This window comes from Canis lupus, chromosome 8 (genome assembly GCF_003254725.2).
Source record: "Canis lupus dingo isolate Sandy chromosome 8, ASM325472v2, whole genome shotgun sequence".
In the NCBI taxonomy this organism is placed as follows: domain Eukaryota; kingdom Metazoa; phylum Chordata; class Mammalia; order Carnivora; family Canidae; genus Canis; species Canis lupus.
In genome coordinates this window covers 31,400,975-31,415,814 of record NC_064250.1, presented here as the reverse complement: position 1 = coordinate 31,415,814, position 14,840 = coordinate 31,400,975, and the positions used below count along the sequence as shown (strand labels likewise).

Sequence of the window (14,840 nt, the reverse complement as noted above, 5' to 3'; positions counted from 1 at the left end):
TAATAAAATGACAAGGTCACAACCATGTGAAATATGTTTTACAGAAAGAAAGAGCTAGACAAACAGAAATTTTTCAGAGGCAAGAAAGGGTAGCTAGAAAATCTGCCTCATGATTTTCATGGACAGTCTGCCCACCTCTAGAGAGGTATCTTCATAATAGATATTCGGTATTTACATTAAATACATGATATTAAACACATAATAATTAAAAGCAAAGTATGTATTCCATAGTCCTGACCTAAGAAGTTTACTTTGAAGGCTTTGAAGAACTTATTTAGATTTTTTTTATCTTGAAGCTTCTTAATTATGGATAGTAACTTGTGCTCCTTTTTCCATTGCATTTGACTTTCTGAGCTCCTTAATTTTGACACATGATAATGACCTTATTCTTGTAAAATACCAGTGACTTACCTTAAGCTCTCTTCCTTTCCATCTGCACCTTTGTTCACTGTTACACAGTATTAGCAATGAGACTTGAGTGTTGCCCAATGGTTTCATGAAATATTCTTGATTCCTCTCCATTTTAAGAACAAAGACATAGGGCAGCAGCCCCGGGTGGCTCAGTGGTTTAGCGCCGTCTTCAGCACAGGGCCTGATCTTGGAGACCTGGGATCGAGTCCTACATCGGGCTCCCTACATGGAGCCTGTTTCTCCCTCTGCCTGTGTCTCTGCCTCTGTGTGTGTGTGTGTGTGTGTGTGTGTGCGTGTTTCATAAATAAATAAAATCTTTAAAAAAAGAAAAAAAAAGAACAAAGACATAACTTCCTGTCACCTCAACAACAGCAAAACAAAACAGAACAAAAAGCATTTTCACTATAGCAGTATTAAAGCTAATGTAAGATATAAATTTGTTCTGTATTTTCATGAAATTACTCATTAAGGTTTTTGGGCATAGAGAGGAAGGATAAAAAGTCCTGCCTTCAGAGTTGCTATGCTTTTTAAAACCATCTAACAGTATGAAACTCTGCTTTAGGCCATTAAACTGATAAAAGTAAACCGCTGTCAATATGTTTTTACAGCTTCATGTTTGTTTGTTCTGGAAAGAACACATACAACTGCTGCATTCAAACTGTAGATGCTTGCAGGTAAAATGTGGTAAATCTAGCATTAAATGAAAATTTTTCAGCTAGCTTTTTCTATTCAGAAAGACTGTAGCCTTCAAGAACTACTTTTAAAAGAGGAATTAATGGCTGTTGTTATATTTGCATTCTCTTTTTGAAAGGATTATATTTATTTATTAGAGAGAGAGAGAATAGGAACAAGGGGCAGAGGCAGAGGGAGAAGCAGATTCCCCACTGAGCAGGGAGCTCAAGGCTTGATCCCAGAACCTGACCTGAGCCAAAGGCAGATGCTTAACTGACTGAGCCACCAAGGTACCCCTTTACTTTTGCATTCTAAAATAATTTTCATAGACAAGTCAAACATCTTCCCATATACTTATAATAAGTCTTGGTAAAGCTGGATATTTTTTAAAACTTTGATCTTTTTAAAAATGTGGTAAGATACACATAACACAGAATTTACATCTCAACCATTTTTTTCCATCTTAACCATTTTTAGATGTACAACCTAGTAGTGTTAGTATGTTCGTGTTGTCGTGTGACCAATCTCCAGAACCTCTGCATCTTACAAAACTGAAGCTCTATAGTCTTTGAGCAACAAATACCCATTTTCCCCTTCCCCCTAGCCCGAGCAACTACCATTCTGCTTTCTATGTGCTTGACTACTATTCTAGACACCTCATTGAAGTATAAGTAAAATCATATGTTATTTACTATTTTGTAACTGGCTTATTTTAACACAATGTCTTCAAGTTTCCTCCATGTCATATAGCATGTGTCAGAATTTCGTTCCTTCCAAAAAACTTCAGTCCTCTGTTATACTATAGTAAAGGCTTATTTTAGGCTACTTTGATATCAGTGAGAAGGATGAGAGAGAAATATACTGTTTTAGAATAGTGTTTTTCTTAGTCATTAACATTAAATGAACATGTATATGCGTGTACACATACAGACACACACACACATGCCCACACACACAGAGTGTGTGTATTTACATTATAATGACCACTATAGGATAATAAAGTCAAAAGATATTCAGAAGCAATCTTTACTACTTTAGATAATGCAAGAATTTGCTGTTTGGAGGGGCGAGACACTAAAACTTGAAGCGTCTCATCACAGACTGGTCCCATTAGCTCCCCAAAGGGCAGCATAGAGAGTGTGCTTTCTCTGCCCATATGTGGCCAACAAATAATGAAGGTCTACTTGGTAGCCCCACTTTCCTGGGAGACTTACTTTTTTATAAAGTCTATGTGGTTTCATGGTTCCATCACAACTATTAAGGGACACCTGTGTTTTCAAAACTTAACAGGAATTCATAGTTTTGTGTATACTTGTCCATTAGCATGTTCAAGATATGAAAAAGAAATTAATCAGTTCACCAGTTGTGAATTGTCAGATTGAATTCATGTAGTTGCCAATATTTTACTATTTTGACCTGCAAAAACAACCTTTCACATAATTCAACTTAATAAAATCCTACTTCTTACTTTCTTCATCTATCAGAGAGTTAACGGAAATACATTTTATTGTTAAACAAAAAGCATAACTAAGCAAGCAAGAGTGCATGCAACATATTCGAAAGACCTGGTTTGCATCCTGGCTCTGCTTCTTTGTGGGTGTGTGGACTTGGGCAGTTCTCACCTTTCTAGGCCTCCTGGCCCATAAAATGCAGGTGAGACTACCTATAATTAGAGGTAGTCTCTCAAAGGTAGTCTCAGAGGTGACAATGTAGTAAGACACTTCAAGTGCGTAGCAGAGTGCCTGGCACTTAGTAAGCTCTCAGTTAGTACTAATACGGCAAGAAAAACCCAAAAAGTTTCACAGGTGATGGCTTCTATAAGGTAGGTAATTTCAAATATGAGAGTTGGATTCAATTTTGCTAGTCTAAGTTGAGAGACTCTGAAATCATAGCAAAGCACAGCCAGGACCACAATCCTCAGAGTTCGTTTCCAGCACATATTCCAGCATGTACTACTCTCCTTTCTGGAGCTCAAGTCCTCCAGAGATGGAAGCACCAGAATGGCCTGGCAGTGCTGATTTTGTGTACTTCTGGGAAAGAATGCCATAGAATACAAGGACTAAATGACTCTTAGTTGTGATTTTTGAGCTTTCTGCCTCTCTGGAAATCAGCTGGCTTCTGCTGGCTCCATTTACTGTGTACCAGCCAATGCAAAATGAAATGCTCATGCTGTAATTGAAAAATTAAGCATGTCCCAGAGGATCCCCAAGAGGGGTGCACATCCGTATTTAACAGTCTGCGAGTACAATCACAGGAATGGTTTAGAATAATCTGTTCCTCACTGCTCAAAGACCTCAAGCCCTCTCAAAAGTCAGAGCTTGTCAAATGAGGAAATGAAAAAGCTGTATCACATTCAGCTAGCTGTTTCATTTGCGTTATGGGGCAGGGCTGTATTTTCTCACTGAGGCCCTTTGTGTTAGCTTAGCATGCATATTAGTACATTACAGGAGTAGAGAGGCAGTGTGCCACGGTCGTTAAGAAGAGCCTCTCTGGTGGGGCTGGGTTTGATTTGGCTTCACCGCTTACTAGCTGTGTAATGCTTTGCAAATTATTCTACCTCTTTCTGCCTCTATTTCCTTAGCTGTAAACTAAAGATAATAATGGAATCTATTTCATTATTGGCTGTTGGCGGGATGAAATGACCATACGCAAAGCACTTAGAAAAGTGCCTGACAAACGGCAAGCATATTAGAGGTATTTACTGCCATGGTTACTTCTTTTTCGTTTACATTTTTTTTTAAATATTTTACTTCTAAGTCATCACTACACCCAATATGCGTTTCGAACTTAGAACCCTGAAATCAAGAGTCCCATGCTCTACCAACTGAGTCAGCCGGGCGCCCTTCATTTACATTTTTAATTTGGAGATAGGCCCAGTTGTATATAATATAAATTCTTGGTCTTTTTAGGTGGTAAACTGTATGTAGCATAAAATTGACTATCTTAACCATTTTTAAGTGCGCAGTTCAGTTGGCATTAAGTACATTCATGTTGCTGTGCAGCTGTCACCACTATCTTACTCCAAAACTTTCTTTATCATCCCACGAAACTGTACCCATTAAGCAGCAATTCCCCATTCTTCCCTTCTCCCAGCCCCTGGAAATCACTATTCTTTTTTTGTCTTCATGAATTTGACTAGTCTAGGTACCACCTATAAGTGGAATCACACGGTATTCGTCTTTTTGTGACGGGCTTATTTCACTTAGCCTAATGCCTTCCATGTTGGGTCACAATGGATCAGAATTACACTCCTTTTTATGGCTGAATAATATTCCATTGTATGTATATACCACCTTTTATTTATCCATTCATCCCTTGATGGACATTTGGGGTAATTAATTCTACCTTTCAGCTATTGTGAATAGTGCTTCTACAAACACTGATGTGCAGGTATCTGTTTGATACAAGCTTTCATTTGTTTGGTTGTGTATACCTAGAAGCGTAATTCCTGAGTTATATGGTAATTGTATTTTTCATTTTTTGAGGAGCTGACATACCAGTTTCCACAGCAACTGTACAATTTTACATTTCTACCAACAATGCATAAGTGTTCCAGTTTCTCCACATCCTTACCGACACTTATGATTTTATTCTTAAAAAAATTTTTTTAGGGGCACCTGAGTAGCTCAGTTGGTTAAGTGTCCAACCCTTGATTTCAGCTCAGGTCATGATCTCAGGGTCATGAGATCAAGCCCTGCATCAGGCTCTGCACCGGGCATGGAACCTGATTAAGATTCTCTCTCTCTCTCCCTCTGTCTCTACCCCATTGCCTAAAAAAAAAGAAAAAAGAAAATAAATTTATAATAGCCATCCTAATAGGTGTGAAGTCATATCTCCTTGCATTTTTAAAAAGATTTATTTATTTTAGAGAGAGAGAGAGTAGGGGTTGGCAGCAGAGGGAAAGGGAGACAGAACCCCAAACAGATTCCCAGCTGTGCATGGAGCTCAATGTAGGGCTTGATCTCATGTCCTTGAGATCATGACCCGAGCCGAAACTAAGGGTTGGACACTCAACTAACTGAACCACCCAGGTGTCCCTCTCCTTGTAGTTTTGATTTGTGTTTTCCTAAAGATTACTGATGTTGATCATCTTTTCATATGTGTATTGACTATTTATATACTTCCTTTGGTGTAATGTGATTTTTTAGGTACACATTTCCTAATTATCAACCCTAAATATTAATGAGACTTAATCTATTAGCATGTAATGAGTACCTTCTCCCATGCATAATACACCATATGTATGCCTGGCATAGATAAATAACAACCCTAGTAAAGTTACTGTATTTTATTCTTCATTCAGCCAGCTATGATCGAGATAGCCAAGGTGATAATGGAAAGGAAGTCTCTTGAGCAGAGAGAGTCAGACGGGGAATTTTCTAGGCATCCCAGGACTGAATGTTGTGCTCTTCTGCTGAAATGCTTCCAGTTGCCACAGCCCCTGCAGAAGGCAATTGATGGTTGCCAGCATTCAAGGGCATTTCCTGGCAGCTGAAGCAAGGATTTTGCAGAATTAGAGTCACATATGTTATAACAAGAGCCTTAAAAATACCATTCTTTGATACTTTGTCCTTTAAATCTGCTCTCTGAGCAATTTCAGACATGGGAACAAAGGATTCCCTGCAATGAGGGCTTCTGCTCCAACAATAGAAAGTGATGTGATCATCACTGGATGCAGGATAGATCTAAAGACAGGTATAGGCAGATCTGAAGACAAACAGACAAAGGAATGGCTCAGAATCAAGGCAGACACATTTCCGTTAGCCACAGCTGCTTTAAGGTCTCACCAATATCTGAAGGATACAGGACCCCAGAGTAATTTATTCATAAATGTATCCATTACATATGAACACACAGCCTACTATGTGCCAGATGCTGTTTTAGGCTCACAGTGGTGAACAGAACAGCTTCCTGTAATATTAGCACTTATATTTCATTGGAAGAGCTAAGATTATAAGGAGCTATATAAATGAGCAAAAACATAATGTGTGCGGTAGAAATAAGTACTATGCAGAAAGTAGAAAAATTAGAGTCATATTTAATTCTATCTGTAAATTATTATAACTCTATACATACTGAATAGTTATACTAAGCTGTATCTGTACATGGGTTATTCCATAATATGGATTCAATTATCTCAACTAATCTTTCTCTTGTCTTTCACAGCCCTAAGTAAAGAATGTCTACAAGTATTATTAAAAAGAGTAACCTAAGGGGCACTTGGGTGGCTCAGATGTTAAGCATCTGCCTTTGGCTCAGGTCATGATCCCAGCGTTCTAGGATCAAGTCCCACGTCAGGCTCCCTGCTTAAAAGGGCGTCTGCTTCCCCTCTCCCTCTCTCCCTCCCTCCTGCTCATTCTCTCTATCTCTCAAATAAATAAATAAAATATTTTTTAAAAATAGAGTAGGGCAGCCCCGGTGGCCCAGCGATTTAGCCCGCCTTCAGCCCAGGGCGTGATCCTGGAGACCCGGGATACAGTCCCACGTCGGGCTCCCTGCATGGAGCCTGCTTCTCCTTCCACCTGTGTCTCTGCCTCTCTCTCTCTTTCTCTGTGTCTCTTATGAATAAACAAATAAAATCTTTTATAAAAATAGAGTAATCTGAACCCAAGAGTGCCAGCCTATGAGTATACGTGCCAAGCAAGCAACACTCTCAGAAGGGAACCTGATATGAAAAATAATCAAGTAGATGATGCACTGTTAAGTGAGAAAGGACAAGTTGAAAATAAAAGAGGAAGATGAGAAGACTAGCCATAGACTGGGAGAAAATATTTGCAAAAGATACATCCAATAAAGGGCTATTCTCTGAAATATACAAAAAAATTCTTAAAACTCAACAATAAGAAAACAAACAGCCTGATTTTTTAAAATGGGCCAGGGGCGCCTGGGTGGCACAGTTGGTTGAGGGTCTGACTGTTAGTTTTGGCTCAGGTCAGGATCTTGGGAGTTGTGGAATTGAACCCTGTGTTGGGTTCTACACTTGGTGGGGAGTCTGCTTAAGATTCTCTCTCTCTCCCTCTTCGTCTTCCCTTCCCCCTGCTCACACACATGCTCTCTCTCTGTCTCTCTCAAATAAATAAATAAACAATTTTAAAAAAAATAAGTAAAATAAATAATGGGCCAAAGACCTTAACAGACACTCTACCAAAGAAGATATAACAATGAAAGTAAGTCTATGGAAAGAAGCTTCACATCATGTCATCAGAGAAATGTAAATTAAAACAATGAGATATCACTACTGTGTAGGAGAAACTCAACTCTCTTCCCATGTGTCTGTTTTACTCCCAGACTACTGCCACACTCACAACACTGACACCATGTGTTGAGGGAAAGGTGGTTCCCCAACCAAACAATTCTCTGTGATACCAGCTGGAAATCCTGCAATTTAACTCGATTCTGACACTATCTCCCTAGAGATAGCACCAGATCCCACAAGACTGCTGCCCCTCTATTTTAGATGGCAATCGCAAGTCCAAGTTGTCACCTGTGCTTCTGACCCTTTGGCTATCGATTGAAGGTTCTCACTACTCCCATTTTTTTTTTTTTTAAGATTTAAAAATTTTATTTTAGAGGGAGAATGAGAGAGAGTGAGGAGGGTAAGGCAGAGGGAGAGAGAAATTCAAGCAGACTCCCTGCTGAACACAAAGCCTGACCCGGGGCGCAATCTCAGGACCCTGAGATCACAACCCGAGCTGAAACCAAGAGCTGGACACTTAACTAAACTGTGCCACCCCGTGCACCTCACCACTCCCTCTTTGGGTTCAATTAGGTCATTAGAGTGGCTCTCAGAGTTCTGGAGAACAGTTTACTTACTGCTTTCCAGCTTATTATAAGAGGATATAATAAAGGATACAGATGAGCACCCAGGCAGAAGAGATACATAGGTAGGGCAAGGTATGTAGAAAGTGGAGTGGAATGTCTGTATCCTCTCTGGACACTGCTCTCCCCACACCTCCGGGTATTCACCAACCTGGAAGCTTTTTGAACAATATACTTTTGGGATTTTTGTGGAGGCTTCCTCAAATAGGCATGATTGATCATTAACTCCATTTCCAGCCTTTCTCTCCTCTCTGGAGAATGGGGCGTAGAGCTGAAAATCACAAGCTTCTAATAATGGCCTCGTCTTTCTGGTGACCAGCCCCCTTCCAGAAGCCCACCAAGAGTTGCCTCATTATTGCAAAAGACACTCCTATCACCTAGGAAATGCCAAGGAATTTAGAATGCTTGTATCGGGAATGGGGGTTAAAGACCGAATATTAGAACGAAAGATGTTCCTATGCTCTTATCACTTAGGAAATTCAAGGGTTTCAAAGCTCTGTGCTAGGAACCAGGGACTGAGGCCAATATATATATTTTCTATTATCTCACAACTACACATCTATTAGGATGGCCAAAATCCAAAGCACTGACAGCACCAAATGCTGGCTAGGATATGGAGCAACAGGAACAGAAAGCTAGTGGGAATGAAAAAAAATAGTACAACTACTTTAGGAGACAGTTTGGCAGTTTCTTACAAAACTAAACATATTCTTACCATAAGATCCAGCAATTGCATTCCTTGGTATTTACCCAAATGAACTGAAAACTTATGTCCACACAGAAATCTGCACATGGATGTTTATAGCAGCTTTATTCGTAATTGCTGAAACTTGGAAGCAACTAAGATGTTCTTTAACAGGTAAATGGATCAATAAATGGTACAATGGAATATTATTCAGTGCTAAAAAGAAGTCGGATATCAAGCCTGGAAAAGACACAGAGGAAATGTATAATATGCATTTAAGTGGAAGAAGCCAATCGGAAAAGGCTACATATTATATGATACCAACTCTATGACATTCTGGAAAAGGCAAAGCTGTGGAGAAAGTAAAAAAGATCAGTGGTTGGCAGGGGTTGGGGGAAGGGAGGGATAAATAAGCAGAACATAGAGGATTCTTTAAAGCAATGAAACTATTTTATATGGCACTGCAATGGTACATAATGTCATTATGCATTTGCCAAAACCTATAAAATGTACATCAAGAGTGAACCCTAATGTAACTCTGGGTGATAATGATGTATCAACATAGGCTCATCAATCATAAGAAATGTACCACTCCAGTGGAGGATATTGATCATATGAAGGGTTATGGGAGGGGAGGGAAGGGGTATATGGGAACACCTGTACTTTTCACTCAGTTTTGCAATGAACCTAAAACTGCTCTAAAAAATAAAGTTAACTAATTAAATAACAACAACACAGCCTCTGAATTCCTGGCCAGCATAAATGGAATGTTTGAGATCTTCACAGAAAAGCACCCCTGCATATACAAAGAACTCAGAGAGCAAGGCAAACAATAATGTGTTTAGGGCAGCCCCCATGACTCAGCGGTTTAGCGCCGCCTTCAGCCCATCATGGCGTGATCCTGGAGACCGGGGATCGAGTCCTACATCGGGCTCCCTGCACAGAGCCTGCTTCTCCCTCTGCCTCTCTTTCTCTCTCTCTCTGTCATGAATAAATAAATAAAATCTTAAAAAAAATAATGTGTTTAATTGAATGGCAATGACAATCATACAACATCCTCTGCCACCCTCTGCACAGCAAGTACCGCTCTAAAAGCTTTACATTAAGTCCCCACCAACAACAGATGAGGTAGATATGTGCAGAGCAATCATCTAAAGTAAAATTTCACTTAAAAATGTGTAGTAAGAATGAATAACACTGTGTTGATGAGGATGAGGGGAGACAGGCACTGCCATGCCTAGTTGGCTCCACTCTCTCAGAAGGTTGTATGACACTATTGGATAAATCTTTCACACCCTTTAGCCCAACAGTTCTGGTTCTAAGAATGTATCTTAAAGATAATCACACTAATTACAAAGGATATGTGTATAAGGATATTCATTATAGCACTATTTATAGTAGACGAACCATACACCTCTATCAAAATGGCTAAGATAAAAACAGCTGACAATATGAAATGCTGGTGAGCATGCATAATTCCTGGTGAGGAAGCAAAGTGGAAGAGTTACTTTGACCAAGAGGTTCAACTGCTCCCTGAGTCAAACTTAAAGTTACCATAGAACCCAGTAATCCCACTTTTAGGTATTTACTGAAGAGAAATAAAAACTTATGTCAACATAAAAGCCAGCATGCAATAATGGCAGATTTATCCATCATTGCCCCAAACTGGAAACAACCCAACATCTTATGACTGGTGAATGGATAAACAAACTCTGGTATATCCATACAATGGGATATAACTCGGTAATAAAAAGAACAAATCATTGATGTACACACAGACAAATCTCAATTGCGTTGGGCTCAGTGAAAGAAATCAGACCCAAAAGTCTACATCCTATATGATTCCATTTAGTGACATTTTGGAAAAGGTAAAATACAGAAACAAAACAGATCAGTGGTTGTCTATAAATGTCTATAAATCAGTGGACTGTCAATAAATGCTGGGGATTGTCTATAAAAGGTGCAGTAGGGAGCTTCTGGAGTGGTGGAATTTTATACATCCACCAAAATTCTCAGTGTTGTACACATAGAAGGGTGAGATCTATTGTATGTATTACCTCAATCATCTTGACTTAAAAAAAATATTGGAAGTATCAGTATTATCAGTGAGTGGTTAAGTAAATTATGGTACAGACATAAATAAAATACTGTGGTCCTTCCAAAGAAGACAGAGTTTTAAACATAAATGTAAATAATTATCAAGGTGGTTAGATAGAAATTTGTAAAGGCACAGTCCAGTAGTCGAGTTAAGGAAAGGGGGAAAATGAAGGATTACTTTGCATATACAAGGCATACCTCTGAAAAGATATATAGGAAAGTACATACAGAAATTGCCCCGGAAAGAGGACTGAGTTACTAGAAGCAAGTCAGAGACTTGCTTTTTAATCCATAGACTAATTTCAATTTAAATCTTTGATTATGTGCATGAAAATTATTTTAAATTTTAAAAACTTTAAAAACTTAAAAATTTACTGTACACCACCAGCTGTGTACAGGTGCAACTAGATAGCGCCTCCTCTGGGCCCCATTGGTTATTCCTTTCTTATTGTCTGGGGGCCTCTCTGGTACATACTCCAGTTCTGTAGAGGGTCTCCAGGGGGATTAAGCCCCAGGTGCCCAGAATGGGAACCAGCTCACTAACTCACCATTGCATTGGTTTTGTCTCCTTCTTTATTTCATTCATAGAAGAAACTCCCACTCCAGTTTCCTGGAACTCTTCCCCAAATAAACTACTTGCATGCAAAATAAATAAATAAATAATATGCACAGAAAAATTTCACATTTTTAAAAAATTATTATTATAATTCATTGTTAGCGTGTACACAGAACAAAATTAAGAGACGAGGCAGGTTGCCCTGTGGTTCAGACTGAAGGGTCTGGAGTCAGAATGGTCAGTTTGAATCCTACCTCTGGCATCTTCTAGCTGCGAAGATGACTAAGCTAATCCCTCTATACTTCCATTCCTTTATCTGTAAAATGAGGAGAGTAATAGCATTTCTCTCATGTGGTTGCCTGAGCCTATGCCTGAAGGCTCATTTAAATAACTTAGAGCTCAATAAACACACACATAAACACACAAATAAATATTAGTTAATATTATTTTCCAAAAAATATATATATATTATTTTCCATTCTCTGAAGGATAGTAGTCATTAAGGGGATTATATATGTTTACAGTACAGAAATTCCATATCATAAACATGTATTTCTTTTATAATTAAAAAAAAGTTAAAGAATAGAGACTATGCAAAGTTTATTGTTGTTTGGGTCTTCCCTCTGTTCTAACCTTTGTTGCTCAAAAATTGATTGGCCTGCAGAGGAGCTGTAGCTTTTTCTGGGAGCTGGTTAGAAATGTAGAATTTAGGAGCAGGCCCAGATCTCTGAATCAGAGTCAGCTTGTGAATAGGCCTTGGATTATTTGGAGCATAACAACATTGGAAGAGTGTTCTCTATAGCCCTGTGAATATGAAAGAGTTGAACCATAATTTTACTACATGGAATTCACAGTATCTTAAAAATTATGAGATGAAATACACCTTATTTATTAGTGCTTTTTCTTTTTTAAACACAAGCTGGGGTTAGAGTCCTATACTTTGTCTTTAAATAAAATGTTGAAGGCACCTGGGTGGCTCAGTGGGTTGAGTGGCTGACTAGATTTCAACTGGGGTCATGGTCTCAGAGTCAGGGCATCAGGCCCACATTGGGCATCATGGAGTCTATTTGGGGTTCTCTCTCTTCTTCTCCCTCTATTGCCTTCCCCTGCTTGTGCTTGCTCTCTCAATAAGTAAATAAATAAATAATCTTAAAAAAATAACCCAAATAATAGCTTTGAAACTAGAAATACTATCACTATTTAGAGCTATATATTTTTAACACTCGGTAGATGCTGTTTTTCCAAAATTTTATTTTTCTGACTGAATTAACCTTTTTTTCTTTTTTTTTTTAAAGGTTTATTTATTTATTTAAGAAGAAGAGAAAGAGAGAGCATGTGCGAACCATGAGGGAGAGACAACCCTAAACCAACTCCTCACTGGACATGTAGACCAATGCAGGGCGGAGCTCATCTCAGGACCCTGAGATCAGGACCCTAAGATCATGACCCTGAGATCATATCCTAGACCAAAACCAAGAGTTGATCCCTAAATTGACTGTGCCACCCAGGGACACCCAACTGAATTAAATTTTAAATGCACTTTGGTGATCATTTTAAGATCATTGTTTAGAACTTGGAATTTAACAGTTCTTGAAAATCAACAGTCATCTCAATAAAATTATTTCCTTTTTACATAAAATTATATTTAATACATAATGTGGTTCTACTTTTGTTTTAAAAATATATTTGAGGGACGCCTGGGTGGCTCAGGGGTTGGGCGCCCGCCTTCCCCGTGATCCTGGAGTCCCAGGATCGAGTTCCACCTCGGACTCCCTGCATGGAGCCTGCTTTTCTTTCTGCCTATGTCTCTGCCTCTCTCTCTCTCTCTCTCTCTCTCTGTCTCTCATGAATAAATAAAATATTTTTAAAAAATAAAAAATAAAATAAAAATGTATGTGAACATAGATGCGTGTTTATATGTGGTATATACTGTGTTGGCCACGTGAAAAGGTCTTTCACAATGCATGTTTTAAACTCGTTTTAAACAAAATTCTTTGTTGTTTTTCCCATTGATGGTGGGGTCCTCTTCCCCTTGAATCTGGATGAGCTTGTGGCTGTTTTGACCAATAGGGTATGGAGAAAGTGATACTCAGTGGATTCTGAAGTTAATTCATAGAAAGTCATGGAGCTTCTGCCCAATTCTCTTAGAATACTCTCCAGAAGAATGCTCTTAAGACACTTTTCAGAACTGCCTGCCATGCTGTGTAAAGCCCAAACCACACACATTTGGTGGGGAGGCTGAATTTAGATGCTTAGACTCCAGTCAACACCCCAGCCGAGTCCAGCCTTCAAGTACTCCCAGCTCAATCAGCAGATGAGTGAAGAAGCCACCAGATGATTCCAGTCCCAGCTAGTGAGTCACCAGCAGTTCTTTCAGCTGAAGCCCTGGAGCAGTGCAGCCACTCCACTCTGAATTCCTGAATTCCACACAGAATCTGTACAACATGAAGTGTGTTATGCCACTAGGTTTGGGGTGGTGTGTTCCACAGCAATGAATAATTATACACATAATATGCAAGTAAACAACAACTAACTAAATGACAAAGTGGTAATAATGGGATTTAGAAGGTTTTCTTCTTTGTATTTTCATTTTCTCTGCATAAATATGTATTATGTATAGGCCAAACAATATTTTACAAGGAACCTCAAGAATAATTACAAAAATACAGTGCTGCTGTCTCCAAGATTGGCTTCCCTATCTTTATCCAAGGTGTCTTACCAAGAGAAATTCCAGAAAGAAAATCCTAAAGAGAAACTCTGAAGCTTCAAACTAAGAATGGAAAACCACGAAGATTGACCTGTGATTGCATAAACCATCTTGAATTATTTTCACCCACATTAAATTTACTTTTTTCTTAAGAATCCAGATGATAAAGTATGTTTCTTCAGAAATTTTGAAGAATATCTACGTTGTTGAGATGAGGGACTCCTACTCCTCATCAACAAGAAGAAAATTACAAAGGTACATTTGGCATGGGAAATGTCACCAATTAATTACACAAACAAGCTGGAACAAGCTCAAATTATGTGAAGAATGTGTACAAGCCTGTAAAATGACTTTAATTACTACCCAAACTACCTACAGAGGGGAATTAGTGGATCAGGTTTGGAGCAAGAGCTTGAAAGATTTTTTTTTTTATATTTAAAAATAACTTACACTTGTTAAGTACTTAACAATTTAAAGATCGCATTCAGATGTGCTATCACACCAAGCCTCACACCAAACCCAGTATTAGGAGCGATATTTTAGAGACTTTTAGAAACTGTGAGTAGCCTAAGGTCATATAGCAAGTAAATGGCAGAAGACATCAGACTTGCGTAATTTGACTCAGAGGAGGAAAATCCTTTTCATTGGATTCTCATGTAAACATATTCCTTTCCCTCAGCATTTCCAGATGTAGGAATCCACCCAAAGTGAAAGGGAACATTTCCTGCTCCCCGGTTGTGTGGGCCGAAAGTAAAAACCCCTGTCTTGTATGTCAGTCAGGGTCCAAGTCAAAAGCATGAGAAAACCACTTTGGCTGATTTAAGAAAGGAAATCTAGGGGCACCTGGGTGGCTCGGTGGTTAAGCATCTGCCTTTGGCTCAGGTTGTGATCCC

The 14,840-nt window shown here is 38.9% G+C and overlaps 1 long non-coding RNA gene across 1 annotated transcript; it reads right to left on the bottom strand.

Annotated features, from left to right (window-relative positions):
* Positions 1-5,356: 5,356 nt before the first annotated feature.
* LOC118355567 (uncharacterized) lies at positions 5,357-8,260 on the bottom strand. The gene is made up of 2 exons (XR_004818282.1): positions 8,054-8,260; positions 5,357-5,574 (listed from the first exon to the last, which is right to left on the bottom strand). It is a non-coding gene; the product is annotated as an uncharacterized LOC118355567 (long non-coding RNA).
* Positions 8,261-14,840: the final 6,580 nt, after the last annotated feature.